The sequence below is a fragment of the Salminus brasiliensis genome, chromosome 22 (genome assembly GCF_030463535.1).
Source record: "Salminus brasiliensis chromosome 22, fSalBra1.hap2, whole genome shotgun sequence".
Taxonomy (NCBI): domain Eukaryota; kingdom Metazoa; phylum Chordata; class Actinopteri; order Characiformes; family Bryconidae; genus Salminus; species Salminus brasiliensis.
In genome coordinates this window covers 13,283,640-13,290,383 of record NC_132899.1, presented here as the reverse complement: position 1 = coordinate 13,290,383, position 6,744 = coordinate 13,283,640, and positions in this window count along the sequence as shown.

Below are 6,744 nucleotides of genomic sequence, written 5' to 3'. Positions count from 1 at the left end.
CAAAAACCAAAACAATAACAACAACAAAAACACAACACCACACCCCACACAGCCCCATCCACATTTCAATTATCTCTTCAGTGAGCTCTGTAAGACCTAGTACATAAAGAGAAAGCCAATGAGCATAGCATTCAACTGTCCCAAGTGCATTGATGAGTATCACTGAAGGAACTATGACTTCAGTAAGACAAATAAATGCCCAAACATCCCAACCCACGCAACACAATCCTGTCTCCCTGTTCACAAACCAGAATAAATACATACTGTATACAGTATATACACTCACCTACTTACAGAAGTAATACATTTTCTTAAGCATACACAAAATAGGCTTTTTTTTTGTCTAGTTGGCCCTTTAAATAGTTAGAGCGCCCCCTACTGCACCTAGTTACAGCTCTCCAGGCACAGGTCCTATAAAAATGAGTAACAAGAGAATAAGTCAGAGCACAAAACGAACTCCTATTAGCCCACAGAAAAGAAAAAAGTTTGTAAGTTAGACAAAAACACATGCACATAAGGATGTAGCCTCCACTGCCAGGCCGTCTGGGGGTATGTTTAAGATGATCTACTGGTCCCACCCCAGAAACTGAGGGCTGTTTTTTTATCCTGGAATGGCAAACCAGGACTAACTCCAGGACAGAGGACAATCCAAAAACATATGGTAAAAACCAGACCAGGTCAAAACTGAAAGAGCAGTGCATAAGATACAGCACTAGGTGCGAGAGAATGGTAGAAAAATAAGCGTCACACGCAAAACTCACAAACCAGCAAGGACAATATTTCGCAATGGACAGGTATTTACACTGATGGACCTCTGAAACAGGTAATGGAGGTTAATTCTCCGGTGATGCAGGAAAATGTAAGTTTGTGATTGGTTGGTAGAGAGCATGTGGTAGTCACGTGGGTTATCTCTGAATTCTGGGAGTTGGAGTCTTGTGTGTTTACGGAGCCGGGAGGAGAAACGGGAGTGTGGTGCATTGTTTAATATTGAACATTACAGACAAGATTTTCCCAGAGGCACAAATGAGCCCAGCAAACAAGCTCCATAAAAACGTAAATACATCCTGGACAATCAAATCGTGCTTTTTTAAAATGGGGTCACAAACACACACCTGACTGCATGTGCTTTACATTTACATTTATGGAATTTATGGCGACTTACTTACTTATGGCGAATTTATGGCGATTACAGAGGTGGACCAATGCAGTGTTAGGAGTCTTGCCCAGGGACTCTTACTGGTGTTGCGCAGCATAGTCACCCAGACTGGGAATCGAACCCTAGTCTCCCACAAGATGTGGTAGGTAATGGTGTTATCTGCTGCGCCACACCAACCAGTCAAACACTAGTCAACTAGTCAAACAGACCAACTTCACAACCCAGCTGAACCAGGCTCAGAACAGGCTCAGAACTTTAGTTAAGTCCACTGCTCCAGCATAGGGTGCTAGCTAAGGTAACACTGGCAGAATAATTCGGCATGAATATTGGCTGCTGGAAACCTAGCGTCTTCAGGTTGAGTTAACATACAACTCTCCATTATCCCAGCAAATTCTAATTACTACTTCACTGAAACTACTTTGACTTTTCAGTGCCCAGTCAGGAAAATACACTCTGGAGTTTTGTAGTGCCATTACCTGAAACTCAGGTGTGTCTGTCACGTGTGTGACAAAGCAGTGAGAAAATATTCTATATGAAAGAGCAGAAGCGTCACAGACTGGATACATATAATATTGATTAATTATATGAGCTGCAGTGATTATGTTAAAATGCTCAGAAAGGCATTTAAACAGTTGTGCACAACACAACTTTTTCATCAATCTTATTTTTTAAGGCTGCATTGGTGTTTTATGTAGTCCAAAACAACCGTCTACCAGATTTTTTAACAGGCTACATGAAAGGGCCATAACTAACCAGCCTGATTTAGCCAACAAACCAACATCTAATCATTGAGATATGCTAATTAACAAACTAAATTAATCTGAGCCACAAATTTAACCATCTTGACGTTATAAACATTAACTAAACTAGGTTACTATCTTTGCTTGATTTAAAATAATAATATAATAATAATTCTAAATCACATCCACAAACCTGTTCCACCAAAGTTGTTAACATTATTGTCAATTAACTTTATAAAGGTGTTGCTAATATAGAAATTAAACATATTCACATGCAACTAACAAGTCAAGTCAAGTCAAGTCAAATTTATTTGTATAGCGCTTTTTACAACTGTTGTCGTCACAAAGCAGCTTTACATAATTAGTACTTAATAAAGGACAGAGACAGAGAAGAAAGAAGAAATAACATGAAGGGTCAAAGACCCCCGTGAGCAAGCCAACGGCGACAGTGGCAAGGAAAAACTCCCTCAGAGCTGGAGGAAGAAACCTTGGGAGGAACCAAGACTCACAAGGGGGACCCATCCTCCTCTGGCCAGACTATTTAAACATTAATGATAAAAATTACCAAAGCAGATACAACAGAAAGTTGATAGTGGTGATATTAATAGTGTCAGACAGACACGAGTCCATCTAGGTTTCAGCACGGCCACCAAACAGGCAGCAGCGGCAGGCGGGTGAGCCATGGGTGGTGGCGGGTTGGGGGGGACCCGCTGGCCGGACTGGTAGGTGGCAGCTGGTTAGACGCAGGTAGAGGGGACCTCAGCGGGCAATCTTCCAGCAGGTCGGGCTGGGTGGCCATTTACTCGGGGAAGGTAAAGAGAGAGAAGTTAGTTCTAAGAGGAATTTTATGCAGAGAATGTTGAGAATCAGCATCTGGGTATGTCTGACGACTCTGGCAGGTCTGATTATCACAGCATAATTAAAAGGAGAGAGCCAGAAGGTAACACGGACACGGGCGCACCCTGAGAACACCAGCATCTATCTGCTCCACCGTCAACAAACCTGAGTGATCGCGTGTAAGCAGCGAGACGACAGCTCCAGCATCTCAGTGTACTACAATTCCCTGGGTCCGCGAACCCCTGGACCTGCAGCCCTTATCTAAGAAACATTAATTACCAAAAGCTAAACTAAACATATAAGTTTTCAGCTTAGATTTGAAGATTGAGACTGTGTCTGAGTCCCGAACATTATCTGGAAGGTTATTCCAGAGCTGGGGGGCTTTATAAGAAAAGGCTCTTCCCCCTGCTGAGGTTTTCTGAATTTTGGGAACGAGTAAGAGGCCAGCACCCTGAGATCTAAGTAGTCTTGATGGTTCGTAATATACTATAAGATCCTGCAGGTACTCAGGAGCGAGGCTATGTAGGGCCTTATATGTTAATAGACGAATTTTGTATTCGATACGGAATTTAACTGGGAGCCAATGAAGTGCTGATAGAACTGGACTGATATGGTCAAATTTTCTAGTTTTAGTAAGGACCCTGGCTGCAGCATTTTGCACCAGCTGAAGTTTATTGAGGTTCCTGCTGGAACAACCTGACAGTAGTGCGTTACAATAATCTAGCCTTGAGGTAATAAAAGCGTGTACTAGCTTTTCTGCGTCTTGTAGTGATAAGGAGTTTCTTAGTTTGGAGATGTTCCTAAGCTGCATAAAGGCTGTTCTACTAATATTAGCTATATGTTGCTCAAATGATAAATCTGAGTCGAATGTGACGCCAAGATTTTTAGCTGCTAAACCAGGAATGATGGAAGAATCAGCCAAGTCATTAAGTCTGATAGTTTATTTCTAGAGTCTTTTGGACCTGAAAGGAGAACTTCGGTTTTGTCACTGTTGAGGAGAAGGAAGTTATGTGACATCCAGAGTTTTATATCCTTTACACAGTCCTGCATTTTCTGTAATCTAAATTTATCGTCAGGTTTGGCTGATATATAGAGCTGTGTGTCATCTGCATAGAAATGGAAATTAACGCCATGTCTGCTTATAACTGAGCCCAGTGGTAACATGTATAATGTAAATAATAGCAGACATTTGAATAATAATTTAAAAATAATTAGTTGACATCATTAATCTGTCCTGTGATGGCTAACAAGAAACATCTAGATGCATTTTTATCATTAATATTTTCAGCTCTTGAGGAATAATCCATATAATTTCAAGTAATCTTGCAGTGGAATTAGGGTGTAGAATTGGGTGTAGGGTGTAGAATTGGGTGTGCCATAATAAGCCAATGAGAACGCGTTCAGTGAATTAACCACTAGCCCAATTGGTTTCATTTGACGCCCACTCTGCTAACCACAAATGTCCTACACTCCCTACATAGTGCACTACATACATTGTGAACCTGTGGCTTTTATAACTATACAGTATTTTGCACATTTTGCATGTTGAATAGGCAGTGGTGTGAGCTATAGCAGAATACATATGATTTTCTATAAAAGCATGTAGCTAAAGCACTATTTCGATACATAATCCATAACTGCATCACTTCAGTGGTTCACTACTTAGGCAACAAGGAGACTTTCGGGATTCAGCCCGATTAGTCAACCCCTCAAGATTTTCATATCACTCATCAGAATTAGCTCTGTCTCCAGTCTGTGTGGTAATAATAATCGTATTCCTTAATAAAGCTTCATTAACCATAATTACACGTAGGTCCGACCTCGCACTGTGATTGGCTGAACAGGCATTCTCTGAGTTATTACGACAACAGTAATCACAACTGTATTAGTGCACCTGGCACGCGCGTAACCTAGCAACAAATACAGGGAACCGTGACAGTGGGGTTTAATAGACAGTTAGTGAAGCTGCCCGGACTTTCCTCCAGAGCACAGCGCTGTTATCGATTAACGTCGCTTTTCCTTTCCGTTATTACCGCGTCGCGCTGATGTTGCACCTTAACAGCAACTGTGGTTCATCAACAAACGATTAAACCAGCCACCACTGGAATGCGAGGAGCTAATCGATCAGGTGAACAGTATGACCCCGTGCATTTCAATGTGGCAGTGCTCACTTCAGATCACTTCAGATATTTTTCTCAGGCTAAGCTTTCTTGTTAATCAGTTTTCCTGTGTTTTTGTGTGGAAATATCAGTCTTGAAATGTATTAACTTTCAGAATTGTGGTGAAATCGCATTAATACACAAGAGTTTGTGCTAAGTTGTAGGTTTTGGCACTTCGCAGCTCACCTGTGCTGGTGCCTCACCACTCTCGCGCATTATTACGCACTGATTTCGGACGCGAGACTCACAGTCAACTAGTTCCTAAGTCACGTGCTATATCAAACAGCTCCAGACCCCCGTGTCCTTTAACTGCGACAACTACACTACTCCCCCCCCCCCCCCAAAAAAGGCATATTTGGTGATAAGATAAGATAATCCTTTATTAGTCCCACAGTGGCGAAATTCTCAAAACAATGGAGAAATTCTCAAATATTATAATATCAATATTAATATTATATCATGAAATTAGGGCATTTAAATAGAAGCATGCAATGGGGATTTCCTCATCCCAAACAATGTATTAAAACAAAAGCCAACAACAGTGGTGGGTATACCCCAACAAAAAATGTCAATGTCTCAGTAACATGTTCTGTGACCTTGAGCATCAATTACAGCTTGACAACGACGAAGTCGACTAATTGTCTGCTGAGGCATCCCACTCTTCTTGCAGGGCGGCCCTCAGGTCATCGGGGTTCTGGGTTACAGAGTTACAAGCCTGGCAACGGCGACCCAGCTGATCCCATAGGTTTTCTATGGGATTCAGGTTTGAAAAAAAGTGCAGGCCACTTCATGTGAGGTACTGCCGTCTCCAGCAGCCGTTCCCTAATGATGCAACCTCGATGAGCTGGAGCATTGTTGTCCATTAAGATGAAAGTAGGCCTGTGTTGTTCATGCAGAGGCTCAATGACTGGATTAATAATGCTATTCCAGTAGTAAGGGCTTGTCACAGTCTCATATACAAAGTGTATGGCAGTTCTGTATAGACTAGGCACACCTGCCCACACTGTAACGTCATCACCACCAAAGGCTCGTCTGGTGACAACAGTGGCTGATGCATAGCGCTCTCCTTGACGTCTTCAACATTGTTGACAGCCATCGTTTCTGCTCAGCATGAATCGAATTTCATTAGTGAGCAGCATTGAGGCCCTCGTCCAGCATAAATACTACTCCCTGGTCCATGCCCTGTGCCTGGTAGTGTGGTCTGTAGTCTGATATGCCTCTCACCTCCCTTGTGCCTGGAGTTGTGTGGCATTCATCATCCGGTTCCGCAAGGCACTGTTCACAATGAAGCGGTCATCAGTGTGGGATGTGGCCAAAGGATGTCCACTTCTATGCCTTTCTGTGACTCTTCCAGTCTCTCTGTATCTCTTTTGCAACCTGCTGATGACACTCTGTGACACTCTAAGCTCAGTGAACATCCTGTTGAAGCCTCTCAATGGTGATTCACTGTGTTGGACATGTGCGGTAAAAAGTTTGGAGATGGTCACCTTAGGTTCATCCTGAAATTTCACCCAAAGTTTTTGTGAGTAGTGTATATGTAAGTAATCTAAAGGGATTCCTAATACAAAGTGCTAAGTTTAGACTGGTGTACTTGGCAAGTTCAACTTGCTAGTCCAAAGTCCTGAGGATGGGAGGAATGTATTGTGGGATATTTGGCTGTGCCAAGTCCACACAGTCACATCTGCGCATTCGGACAGTACTTGGCTAGATGCGATTTTTTTGAGTGGAACAGTACTTGGGATGCAAGTACTACAGGAACACAAGAGCACAGACTGATAATTAAAATAGGACAGGAACAAGGATAAATACTACAATACCAATAAATACTACAAAAATGCATGTAGTATTTATT